The sequence below is a fragment of the Ambystoma mexicanum genome, chromosome 1q (genome assembly GCF_040938575.1).
Source record: "Ambystoma mexicanum isolate Mex_15411 chromosome 1q, UKY_AmexF1_1, whole genome shotgun sequence".
Taxonomy (NCBI): Eukaryota; Metazoa; Chordata; class Amphibia; order Caudata; family Ambystomatidae; genus Ambystoma; species Ambystoma mexicanum.
Window position 1 is genome coordinate 978,822,793 of NC_090922.1, and position 14,433 is coordinate 978,837,225.

The window sequence follows — 14,433 nt, forward strand, 5'->3', positions numbered from 1 at the left end:
AGCTGTTGCCATATTTGTTTGTCTTTTGTAGGTACTCCATTTACTAAGAAAATTAAAGATTGCTGCTTTGGATGTTGTACTCCTAGAGTATGCACATTTTCTTTTAAATCTAATGGTAAATAAATTACTTTTCAACAAATGCCTTTTACCAATTCAGAGGGAGGCAATTTTGCTGTTTTTGGTTGAAGGCGTATTATTGCTTGAAATGGGTGCACTGTTTGAATTATGATGCTCTCATGTAAATTAAGTTGTTGTAGGGGTTTTGGTAGTGTTTATAATTCCAAATTATTTGTGATAGCATGGGAAGGAGTTTGGTTTCTGTCAAGTTTTGTAGTGCAGTAACTGCAAAGTATTAAGGGGTCAGTTATTTCGGATTTGTTTTCTCATACAAGGTAGAGAGCTAATTCAAACCATTTAAAATCTTCATTGTCTTCTATTTTTTATGATAGGTCTACAGTTTTTGTGTTACTTTTATAAAAAGTTCTACGGCAACATACACATACATGGTTTGGTACTTCAGCTGATGTACTTTTAAATTTTAGTATTTATTTTTTGTATGTGTTTAGCAAAAGGTTGCCATGTGTAGAATTGTTGCTTAATTTGTTTAAAGCTATTTCATTCTGTAAATGGCTTTCACTTCCAAAATATTTTTTCTGGATATAGTGAATTTCTTCAAGTAGGTCTTTTGCTGTACCATGTAGAAGGATGTTATTTAATTTTGCTAGTGCTAAAGCAGGACTTTTAGCACAGTACAGTTTATAGGCTAGATTTCTTATAGTTGAATGATGTGTTGATATCCTTTTGATATCATGGAAAGTGGTTTTACAAGTAGGTCCTGTAATGCAGGCCAATGAATGTCCTTGTAGTCCTGTGTACCTGCGCACTGGACAGGTATCCATATTTTGCAGTAATTTAATTTTGATTTTGTCTTTGCTTTTTACATATTAATTGAGGAATTGTCGTAAAGATTTGAAACATTGTTTGGGAATGTTACACATTGACGTGCATGGCCATTTGTACACTAGACGTTCTGATTCAGTTGAATGGAGAGGTAATTCTAAGTTTTCAGGGCATATTTTTGTAAGGAGTACTTCTTGTTCCATTATGGTATTATTCACTTTTTCATAACCTCGACCACTGCTATATATGGCAATTGTATTTGTTTGCTTTTGTTTGTACGCTTCTTCATTAAAATATGGTTCTGTGCTCGTAGTGTGATTCCATTAACCTCCGCAGATACTTAAGAAGTTCTTTCTGTTGACATTTCGCTTATTGAGAAGTCTTTTTTGTAATTTAGTTATTAGTTTTGTTAGTGGTTTCATTTTGTTTAACAGTAAAATAAATAACTTTCTTTTGAGAAGAATTGCACTGTCCATCAACGCTTCTAAGGTTCATTTCCTACGATAGGTTTTAAGCATTGAACCTGATTTCTCTCCTGTTTTTATAAGATTTTGAAGGATTTTGTGACGGTACATTTTGGCTAAAATACTTTTCTTGGTATGCTTACTTTGCACTACATTTAAACTTGAAGAAGTAGTTTTATCTGTAGTGATAGCTGATTTTCTGTTAATTGTTTTTTGGTTTGTTTTACATTTTGATAGAGGAGGCAAAGTTTTTGTACTTGAAACTTCTTGTGTTTCACTAAATGACTGTATTAGCTGTTTTGTTTCAACTTTTTTTACAAATTCTGCTAGAGATGGATGCTTATGTTGGACACTTTTATTTTCATTTGCTCTACTTTTGTGTTGCTTTCTACGGACTTGACTTTTGGTAGGCATTCTTTAGGGTCTGTTGATAAAAATAAAGAAGATATGGGTTGGAGTGCTCTGGAATGTATGTGTGCTGTGTGCATGAGTGTTTGAGTAAGATGATAAAGATGTATGTAATGGTGTGTGATTGTGCATTGGGAACTACAACTAGTAGGGAAAGGTATTCTTGAATTTATGTGTTACTAAACTGGGGTTCAGATGACAAAAAAAAGTAAGCTAGTGGTGTGGAAAAGTACAAATAGTAAATCTAATGTGTACAATTAAAACAGTTGTTTGTTCTATTATATGAAAATTGTAGCGGTTCAGTTGGGTAATTTGTTTGTCCAAAAATAGGAATTTGTGGGCCATTCTGGCTGTAAATCGCTGTTTAAGACATGGAGATTTTTGGACAAAATGGTACACAATCTCTATTTTTAGGCACAGAAATAGCTTGTATTAAAGTTATAGTATGTTTGATTAATAATACAAATATTATGGTTATATTCTACTTACTTTTTTTCTTAAATGAACAGGTAACTTCTTAGTTCTTCTTTGTTCTTCGAATTCGGCTGCTTCTTTTCAGGAGACTGGTCTTCACTGCAATTGTAAAAGCTTCAAATTAGTAACTTTGTTTGTATATAGCGCTGTTTTTAATTTTGATATTGATTTTTTTAATTGAAATCCTCAGTGCCTTCTTTAAAACCATTAAACTAATTTATTTACATAAGATACATTGCATCAGTTCAGTACATATGATATGTTCTTAATGAACAAATTGTATTGAATCACTAACTGTAGCAAAAAAAAATATCTTTACTATGTCTTGTTAAATTTATAATATACCAGTGAATACCACTATTTCTGTAACTAAGCTGTTCTAGGTAATAGCGCCTCAATGTCATATCTAAATTAAAGTAATTAAGTAAATAAATAAATAAAAACAAAAAATATGAAATTGTATAAGTATTTTTTAAAGATTTAAACATAGATTGTGCTTGCATGCAATTTTGTTTGACTATATGTAGTCGATATATTTCATTTAAAAAATGTTAGTTTAACATGATTTGAGTGTGTGTGTATAAAGAAAGTAAATAGTATAAAGGTTTATAAGTGATAGTTGATTTAGGAAATTGAAAAAAATACAGTAAATTCATTTTACAGATTACACAAGCTAAAAGTCTGTTTGAAAATGTGTTCATCTACTGTACAGAAAATATGCATACCTGAAGTTTGTGTTCATGCATATGGATGTGCATGGAGCTGCACGTAGAAATCTTGGAGACTTGTACAGTATTTCTGGTAGATGGTGCTTGCCAATGATATGACACTTGTACTCAGAGAGATTCACAGTACATTTGCAGTGCTGATCTATGATGATGCAGTTAGATGTAGAGGTCTTGAATGTGATTGGTGCATTGTCATGTGATTTCTTAGCTACATCCAATGAGGGAATGGCAGAGAGAATGAAGTGGAAATGGTAGAAGGGCTGTTCATGTTACGATATGTCCGCAGACAAGGCGGTGGTTCGCAGACATCGGGAGTTACATCCAGGGATTTTTGGGTTCAGAAGTCATGCAAATGAGAATGAGTACTAAAAGGGATTGGTCAGGAAAGTTTAGTGGGTGTGTTGTGCCAGAAGAGAGTTTCTCATATACTGTTTTTGCTGAGAGAACAACTGATAGCTATGTCTGTGTATTTTAGGAAAATGATTGTATGGATTTTGGGAGATTCCTGGATATATTGGTTGAAGGTGCATGCAGAAAGCTGTGGAGTAGCTGTACATCTAGGATTCCCACATGTGGAAGTACACTGGCATGGAGTATGTGGAATGAAGTGGTTGGACTTGCTACCTCTCTGTGCTACTTTGGAGACAGAGCAACATCCAGACATAATTGTAATTCATTGTGGAAGGAACAGTTTAGGACATGTGACTGGAATTCTTTTGCAATTTGCTATGAAAGAAGGACTTGGGAAGGTTATGGACATATTTCCTAATTCTCAAGTGATATTTTCACAAATTGCGCAGAGACAAATGTGGCTTTGTTCTTCTTCATTTGGTCCACAAATGGAAAAAGCAAGGCGCAATGTTAATAAAGCTGTTTGTGCCTTTCTAAAAGATTTTGGCATGTCTTCTTTTCACAATGAAAATATACTGTTTCATAGTACAAACATTTTTCGCAAAGATGGAGTCCATCTTACTTATGGTGACAATCAGATTTTTCTGAGAAATGTACAAAATGCATTGCAACCTTTATTGGAATTACAACATCCATTTTGAAGTAGGTGTTAAGCATTTATAATTTTTGACTTACAAACACCTCCCAAAGGCTCTTTTCAGAGCCACCACTTCCTCCCAGAGAAAATTGCAATGTTTGTGATGGGGTTGCAATCCAATTTTTTAAATGTTCGCGAACTGTCCACGGACTTCTAAAAAATACAAAGGGCCCTGCTTCATTTATTTTCACTTCTATTTTTTAACTGTGAAAGGCGGCTCTGAAAAGAGCCTTATTTTTTTTTTGATTTTTGATATTTTGTATTTTTTTTGGTTTTTTATACACGACACACTAGGAGAGGCGGGAAAAGGAAGGTAAAGGGGGGGACACCAACCACATGGATAAGAAAGGGCGAGCTGAGAGAGGAATATGTAGAGTGGGTTTTATTTGGGTAGTGAGCAGATCTTCTCATGCTCTGAGACGATAGTCTCAAAAGCACTACGAAGTCGCTCCCCCCTGCAGAGTACTGTGTCACAGTACATACATACAACTGTGACCCTCGAAAGGTAAGGGTCATCAATGACATTTGTGATGTCATCTTTGATGTCGTGGGTGTTAGTCTTAGCATTGCACACTGGTGGCGCGAATTATGGTTGCTTAGCTTACCATAACTGGCGAATTTCAAGGGTTTTTCGGTTTTACTTGGAACCATAAGGTCCCTTTAACAAAGTTTTTTCACTGAACACAATCACCCAAGGGAATCTTGGCATGATGAGAAACACAACTAAGCTGAAGCTAGAAGGGAATCAGCAAAAAAGAAAAGTGTTAAGCAAACAACGGAAATTCAGGTGGTTCTCAATGGACTTGAGTTTGAATGGAAGACTTTTCCACCGTTTGCCGGCCGCAACAGAGAAGGTCCAGCCACCAACTCTCTGAAGGCGGTACCTGGGAATCACAACCAAATGGTCAACCCCAGAGTGGAGATTCTGGTGGGGAATATAAGGCTGGATCTTGTCCTGAAGGAATTCCGGTCCGAACTGATAAAAGGCTCTATGAACGATGTACAAAGATTTGAAGGTAGTCCTCTGTTGCACTGCAAGCCAGTGCAAACGGTGTAACGTAATACCGGGCTGATGTGAGAGCCATACAGGGTTTCAGTTGTGACCCGAGCAGCTAAATTCTGGAGCAGGTGCAGTCGGTGGATAAGACTAACTGGCTGAGCCAGAAAAAGAGTCTTGCAGTAGTCAATACTGCTCGAAACGAGAGCAGTCACCACTGGCGAATGTAGTGAAGATAGAAGAAAAGGCAGAATCTTTGCAAAGCACCCGCAGCAAGAAGTGATCAGACTGACATACTACACTCTCCTGTGAGGCCATAGATACTGAGGCAGATAGATAAACCCCCAAATACTTTATCACTGACACTGGAATAGGGAAATCACCCAGTGAAGTAGGCCAGAAAGAAGAAGACCAACAATCAGAGGTGGCCGAGGATCCCGCCACCAGGACTTCCATCTTATTCCGTTAAGTTTAAGCCAACTGGAACTCATCCAATCCCCCCAGGCTGATAAGCCGTCACACAAATGAGACAACACTCCATCCCGGTCAAGATCTAATCAGAGCAGGGTTTGCATGTTGTTCACATAGGAGTAACACCTAAAGCCATGAGATCTGATAAGAGTGACCAGGGAACACACATAGATGTTAAATAACATCGGGGACAAGGATGAGCCCTCGGGAACCCCACAGAAAAGAGAATGAGAACGAGAAAGAAAAGGAGGAAGGGATACAGACTTGCCACGAACGTTCAGTAAAGAGGTGAACCAAGCTAGCACGGGACCAGAGATTCAGAGTGTGGCCAGGCAAGAGGAGGAGGGGGTGGTCGACAGTATCAATAGTCGCTGACAGATCAAGCAGAATCAGAACCCCTAACCCCCTCCCCATCAACAAGCCTGGCAAGATCTTCCATGACCGATACTAGGACACTCTCAGTACCCCTTCCATGGTGAAAACCAGACTGAAAGGAATCAAGCACTACAGACGACTACAAACATGAGGAGTGAAGAGTAAAATTCAAGCCTTCAAGGAACTTCATAAAAAATGAGAGATGAGATATTGGACGGAAGTTGGAAAAAGTAGAAGCATTCAAAGATGGCTTTTTTAACAAGGGGACCACAGTAGCCGGTTTCAACTCACCCGTAATGGAACCTCGGCTGCAGGAGAGATTCACAGCCTGGGTCACCAAAGGAATGATCCTAGGCAGAAGATCCTGCAGAATAAAGGGGCTGGGTCAGATGGAGCCGCCAATATAATCCGAGAGATGGCAGTCATGACAGTCTCATCCATAAACAACTGGAAGGTAGCCCAGCCGGCAGTTGCAGTTGGTCGAATGTCAACAAACTTCAACCCAGAGTGTGCGGATTCAATGTTGTCACAAATACTAGTGATTTAGAATGAAGAAAAACCTGCTAACACATCCCAATGGGACTGAGATGGCGCAGCAGTGGGCAGGAAACGTGCAGTGGAAGAGAACGATTTAACTGCAGAAAAAAAGCTCTTAGACTCGTCTACAAATACAGCTACTCCTTCCCAACCAAAACTAACAGCCCATTGCACAATTACACAACACCTGATTTATGTCTTCCCTTATAGTCACACTCATTCACAATGCACGCAAATACATTCCACAACTTTCCAACCCACCCTTTCCTTTTTTCTCCAACAGACAGAACAGAATGCCTACCAAAAATCAACTCTGTAGAAAACAACAAAAAAATAGATCAGATCAAACTAAAAGCATGTAAAATACTCAACCACCTCTAGCAGAATTTATAGCAAATGTTCAAACAAAACTGCTAATACAGTCAGTCAACAAAACTGAACCAGCTAGCAGTAAATAAACTAGGGCCCCTCTTCCAAAAAGTAAAAATAAAAACAAACGAATAAAGTAGAACAAACTACTAACAGTGTTAGCACTACATCAACCAATGTTAACATAGTCACAGTTAAGCATTCGCAAAAATTAATTTTACAAAACAATGTTCTACCGTGAAGTACTTCAAAATCTTATAAAAACATCAGAAAAGTCACCCTCAACCCTTAAAAATTACCACAGAAGACTTATCATGGACGCTCTCATTGACAGCACAATGCTCCTCAGAAGAAAAGTGTTTATATTAATTTTAACCAGAATGAAACCACTAATAACATTCATCAGTAAACTACAAAAAGTACTCCTAAACATGCACAATGGCAACATAGATACTTTTGCAAACTTCTGTGCAGGTGAATGGATTCACAAAAGCAGCACAGAACCATATTTCAATGAAGAGGCATATGAACAGATATTAGATAGGTAATTTTCAGGCACTGGCTGCTATCATATGCCCAGGTACTCAAAGGCAGGGGTGTTGCTAGGTCTGGAAAAGACCTGGGGCTAGGCTGATGTCGGAACTGTTGGGACTGGGGGCTAGCCAGCCTTTTGGCTGTAGCTCCTGAGATTATATCCGGGGCTGCAACCAAAAGACCAGGGGCTATAGCCACCTTAGCCCCCCCTAGCGACGCCTCTGCTCAAAGGCATGCCCCTAAAAGCTCACTCCAGAGAGAATACAACCCGCTAGGGAAGAAAGGCCCAAGTCGATCTTGTAAGGATAACAAGTTCTTTTATCTCACACGCAGATCAGAGTAACATCAAAGACCACTGCTTCTAAGAACGTTCTGCCGAAAAGTAGTACAAGCAGAATCGTATTAAGCAGCCCATCGTCAAACATGATGCAATTACATTGGGTAAAATCCTGCAGGGCTGATTGTAGTGCCCCTCCACAGGATCCACCTGCCCCATAAGGGATGCCAGGCTGTTGCTTCCATCCCCGTCTGTCCGTCTTCCATCACATGGGTGCTCATCTTCTTCTCAGGTCGAAGGTCAGTAAAAAAATTAATCATACTCCTACCGTACAACTATTTTATCAATACTGTGCACTTGGCAGGCCTTAAGAGGGGCACAAAGGAAGTTCTGGGGCACTCTAACCTTCACACACACATTTCACTCACTCTCCTCTGTGCCATCTGGCTCCAAGGTCTCCACCCATATTTTGAACTACAATGTATCCCTCCCAGCACCTCTCAATACAAATCATAGGATTGAGCCCTCTCCGTCCTCGTTGAACATTTCAGGACTTGTTACATTAAGGTTGGTGGTGAAAGGACACCTGGTGACATGGAATTCAGGGACCTTAAGGTTTATTCAGTTAAATGGGCTATAACTCATGGTTGCCTGGGGATGGGCCGGATCATGCTTTGGCCAGTGTGAGATAACATGCAGACCAGGCGCCTTCTGTGATCAAGGCCTTGTAGGGCACATCCATGCGAACATCTTTGCAACACTGTTAGAACAATGAATAGGTGTTGTGGCGGTTGGGGGTGTGGGCTGTCCTCATGGGAGCTTAGGCATGGCTGGGGTTTTCTCTTGTGATTTTGGGCCTAGTGCATGCAATTCCACATTTACTGTGCATCCTTCCCTTATACCTATGATAACTAATATGTATGCAAAATAGCAACCTCACTGAGCCGCCTACCCCCTAGCCCATTTTAGCACTTCAAATACATCTCACCTCACTCTAAAGCACTTAGTGGGTGGGGCAGGGCTGCCCTCTTCCTAAAATATGTGCACCATTTTCAAGCTGCTACCACAAATAGGCAGTGATTGCCAGGGCTGTCAGAAGATGTGGTGAGGCCCGGGGCAAAGCATTTGGTGAGGCCCCCTTACAGTTTTTTGCACTCGGCCAGCGGCGGTATATCCGCACACAGGAGACTTGAGAAATCTACCCTTGAGTTTGTGTGCAGGATCCCAAATATGGTTTATTACTACTTTCTCTACTGAAGAAAGGTTCATGCCAGACTAACTTTTTTATCATATGAATAAATATATATAAGATGGCATGAGCTCTCCACTGCGCCACCTCCAATTCTCTGAGGGTCAATCACTTTTCCAAGCAAAGAGTTGAGGGCAGATCTCTTTCTTCGGCTGGGGCCTCCCTCTGGAAACAGCCTCCCTGCCTCGCTAAAAACGAGGAGCACCATCTCCGGTTCCGGAAGCACCCCAAGACCTGTTTATTTGCTTCTGCCTTCTTTCTTCCTCTCCCTTGCTGATCACCTGCCTGATCCATGCACTGGTCACCTGATCAAGCTCTGAATTCGGGCCCAGGTCCCTGCCTGTACGTCCTATTCAATCCCGCACTGCCTCTTGGCTCCCCTGCACTTGTGGTCTGTATCTGTTGTATCTGTAACCCTACAGTCCCCGCTCTTGCTCGTATTGTCCACCCGTTGGCTACACTTATGAGTACTCACACTTGCCACCAGTTGGCTGCACTCTTGTTTCTACTTTGTTCCTGCACTTCTGCATCCTACCCCACCCTTGGCACTTCTCCCCTCCCCATTCCCTGCTCTTGTACGATCTGAATGACACAAGGCCTAGTAAGATCTGTGTTTTGTCCTACTCTTTTGTTTCTCCCTCCTTGCCTTGTCGCGCCTAGAAACACTTGGTACAGGCACGTTATAAATGCCATATCATATAATTAAGGAGCACCCTGCCCCTGTTTGCGCATTAAAACACACATCATACACAGTGACAAATGATGTACAGTGGAGGCTGGTACATTTCTGAACTTAAGAGGCTTAAATGTTTGTTCCAATTAGTCAGGATCAACAGAGCACAGTGAGGGAGCCCAAACCAAAGGGTGGCTTGGGGGGGGGGTTCTCACTCCCAAGAAAATGTTTGAAACATTGGGTGAAAAGTATGCATTTTATAGCACTTTCTTTGCAAAATTGGGTAGAAATCCACACAGTTTGCAATTGGTTTTGTATGGAAGCACATGGAAATTCCCAATAGTTGCAAATCACAAATTGTGCATAGGAACATTTTCCAATACATTTCATGCCGTCTTTCCACTCGAGATATGCTAGTATAAACATATATTCATGCTGGTTGTTCTAATTATGTCGATTCAGGCTGCATCAATATTTGCCATTATTACCATGTACGGATTCCCAACCAGTAAAAATGCCATGCCACAGAAAGTATATCCAGGCTGACTGTGTACCATAAGTGTTATTACTGGCTAGATTGGCCTACATTCAAAGTGGGCCAATTTAGCCAAGTAGTATGTTTGCTTTAACCTTGATGCATAGTCCTGTGCATCAAGGGTAAAGCAAAAAGAGCACTGGCAATGCTAACAGTTTGGGCATTTGTGTAGGCATGGCAAAGGCACTTCTGTATTGGTATTAGCTGGCCATTGATAGTGCCAGTGCAAAATGGTTTGAGTACCTGAGCAGCTAATAGCAGTGCCTCGTAAATGCCTAATACTTATACATAAGCCAAAACTGTTGGCTTTGCCAATGCTTATTTTTAAAAGAATTTCAGCGAAAGACATGCAGGGTGTTTTTAAATTGAGTGGCCAAAGGCAGACCTGATTAAGACATTTTTATTACACCAGTTACGTGTTTACAACTCCAATGAAGTCATGAACTCTTATAAGACTCCTTTGAGGAAACACTTGCAGGCACATTGAGGGCAAAGTTTGATGGCTAGCCATGTTTAAAGCTAGCCCAAAGAGTTCCAGTGAGGAGTTGTTTTGGGTGGGGAGGACAGGGACTGGGTGAGAATGCCATAGGGATAAGCATGGCCATGAGAAGTCATTTCACTGTTAGCACCTGCATGCATATCCATACACTTTTAGGTAATTGAAATTGTGATGTGGGGTTAGCACTTGCATGCTAGGGGAGTGATTAGAAGGGAAGTGGTGACATGAGACATCTCATTCTCACAGTGTGATGTTTCAGAAATGAAGGCAAGAGGTAGCTGCTTGTAACATTGAAGCTTCACCAGAATAGTCTCATTCGAAAAGTGGAAAGATTTTAGGTGCCCCCGCACAAGGAAGTTTGCCCCTTCCTCACAGCTACTGACGTTAGCACCTCTCCCAACATTTGAAGTATTAGTCCCCTTTCCCCCTGACATTTTAGCCTAGGTGCACCTCTGATGCCATGAGCCCACCCCTTAATGAAGTGGCCCCCAGGGTGGCTACATTTAGGGGTGGTGCTGAACACACACTCACAAAAAACACTTTCACCCATGCATTCAACCACCAGTTACACAACTCCATACATGCATTTATACATAAAACCAAACACAGCATTGACACAAACATCAACATGCACGCATGCATTCATACATACATACACATATACATACTAATTTAATTTAAATACACATACACACTTTTAATTTAAAATAAAAAACACTTACCTTACCTCCATGCACCCTTAAAAAGCATCCACGCAGCCGACACGTAGACATGCTGCCTGACAAGAGAGAACTCCTCTCCCATCAGTCAGCGGGGTCACGCTGAGCAATGTGAACACACTGACTGACAATAGAGAACTCCTCTCCCATCAGGCAGCGTGGTCACGCTGAGCAACGTGAACACACTGACTGACAAGAGAGAACTCCTCTCCCATCAGTCAGGGTGGTCACGCAGAGCAACGTGAACACACTGATTGACAAGCGAGGAGTCCTCTCTAATCAAGATGAACACACTGACTGACAGGAGAACTCTCCTGTCAGTCAGCGTGGTCAGGCTGAGCAACGTGAACACACTGACTGACAAGAGAGAACTCCTCTCCCATCAGTCATTGTGGTCACACTGACAACATAACACACTGACTGACAAGAGAGAACTCCTCTCCTGTCAGTCAGCATGGTCATGCTGAGCAACGTGAACACTGACTGACGAGAGAGAACTCCTCTCCCATCAGTCAGCGTGGTCACACTGACAACATGAACACACTGACTGACAAGAGAAAACTCCTCTCCTGTCAGACAGCGTGGTCATGCTGAGCAACTTGAACACACTGACTGACAAGAGAGAACTCCTCTCCTGTCAGTCAGCATGATCACGCTGACATGAACATACTGACTGACAGGAGAGGAGTCCTCTCCCATCAGTCAGTGTGGTCACACTGACAACATGAACACACTGACTGACAAGAGAGAACTCCTCTCCCATCAGTCAGCGTGGTCACACTGACAACATGAACATACTGACTGACAAGAGAGAACTCCTCTCCTGTCAGTCAGCATGATCACGCTGACATGAACATACTGACTGACAGGAGAGGAGTCCTCTCCCATCAGTCAGTGTGGTCACACTGACAACATGAACACACTGACTGACAAGAGAGAACTCCTCTCCCATCAGTCAGCGTGGTCACACTGACAACATGAACATACTGACTGACAAGAGAGAACTCCTCTCCTGTCAGTCAGCATGATCACGCTGACATGAACATACTGACTGACAGGAGAGGAGTCCTCTCCCATCAGTCAGCGTGGTCACACTGACAACATGAACACACTGACTGACAAGAGAGAATTCCTCTCCTGTCAGTCAGTGTGGTCACGCTGAGCAACCTGAACACACTGACTGACGAGAGAGAACTCCTCTCCCATCAGTCAGCGTGGTCACACTGACAACATGAACACACTGACTGACAAGAGAGAACTCCTCTCCTGTCAGTCAGTGTGGTCACGCTGAGCAACGTGAACACACTGACTGACAGGAGAGGAGTCCTCTCTTGTCAGTCAGCGTGTCCACGTTTTCAGCTGAATGACGGGAGGCAGCAGAGCTCACTTCTGAGCCCTGCTGTCTCCCATTATTTTGCTGTTTGTTGCGGAGCCAAACGGCTTCACAAGAAACAGCAAAATCATTGCAGGGGCAGCACAGTCCCCCGTGTGAATAAAGGACACGGGAGACTGTGCTGCCTTCCACTTAGGAGAGGGGGCCGCGAGGCCCCCAGCAAGCGCGAGGCCCGGGGCAGTTTGCCCCCCTGCACCCCCCTCGTGACGGCCCTGGTGATTGCCATTAAGGTAATGCCTGGCAAAATCCTTTCCCATACCCACACAAAAGCCAAAACTGTTGGCATTGCCAATGTTTGTTATAAATAGCTGTTTTGGGAAGGAAGACCATTAGTCTGGTCAACATGTTCAGGATTTAAAGCGAGGTAACTTTATGGGGCAGTTGGACTGGTGATTGGCAAAACATCCATATTGTGTAACCAGTCACTGCACAAGAAAGCCAAGGATCCAAGAAGTACAGGAACCACACTGGTTCGGTGTAAAAAAAAATAAAAAAAACTTGCTGATTACGTAACGCAGACCATATAGAGGAAAGTGAACAAGAGGGGGCCTTCAAGGGTATGCTTTATAGACCAGCTCTGAAGCTGTGGGAACGTCATGCAACATTAAGTGCATCATTTCCAGCTCCCATGCTGCCTTCTCTGCAAGAATCTTTCCACTGAAACAAGGCACAGGCAGAAGAATTGGCTATATGCATGCCTATTGAGAAAGGCCTGTTCATTGCCAGGTTTGCAGCACATGACATTTCCCAACAATTACTCATGATTACTTTACACTTCCGCATTTTGTCCCAGGCGGCCCAATGCATTGCTTTCATAACGTGTGGACTCGCACGTTGCCAGAAGAATAAACACGTGCCACAGCTTGTTGTTCTTAAATAGAATGATACTATGAAATGGAGAGTTCTGAGGCTGAGTGGAAGTGAGGTTGCCTTGTGGCTGCATTCTGGGCAGCACGTCATGTCATTGATAAAAAAAAAAAAACTATGCGGGGAGGGCATGTGGCGTACATAGTAATTCTCCGCCTGAACATAGTAGCAATGACCAGGGAATATTATCCAGCTGCAAATACACATTAATATGGCAAATGTCTGCTCAAGGAATACTAACCACACGACTAACTTCGCTGTGTCCGATATTTATGTTAAATAAGCAATTTGTTATTTCGTAATATAACATTATCCTTGATTTATAACGATGCAGGAGCCTAATTGTTCATTTGTAGCAATGAACACTTTCAGAAACAGTGATAACATCTTTAATGAAAAAGTGGTCACTTAAAAATGATGTGAATGTGCTCCGGGGGATTGCTAAATTCACTAATTCTAATAAAATGTGGAGGGAACAGCTTTTCTTAGAAGAATAATGCCCTCCTCATTGATTTGCCAACACTTTCTGCCGCGGTATCATATAATTCACGGGAAACAAAATCAATTGCTCGATGAAGTGGCGAGTGTAACAGATATAGAAAATCAGAGATGAAGTCCAGGCATTTGAAAAGGCAGTTGAAATTCAATTACAGTTCATTAGTGGCCAATGTATTCCTTCTTTCATAATACCTGTCAAACATCCGTTATTAACCTTGACAGCTTCGCGTATCATTTTGCAGAGAGAAGTTTCCTTGTGTGCGCCGCTTGCGTCAGCAGACTGATGTTCTGGCTGCGTCTGCAGATGCTTCTGCGTTCTTCGCACAAGGTATAGCACATGAATGTCAAAGAGCACCTTTATTCATCATGTTTGTTATTTATTGATCACTGTTTATTGGGATGTGTTTCTTATGGTGAG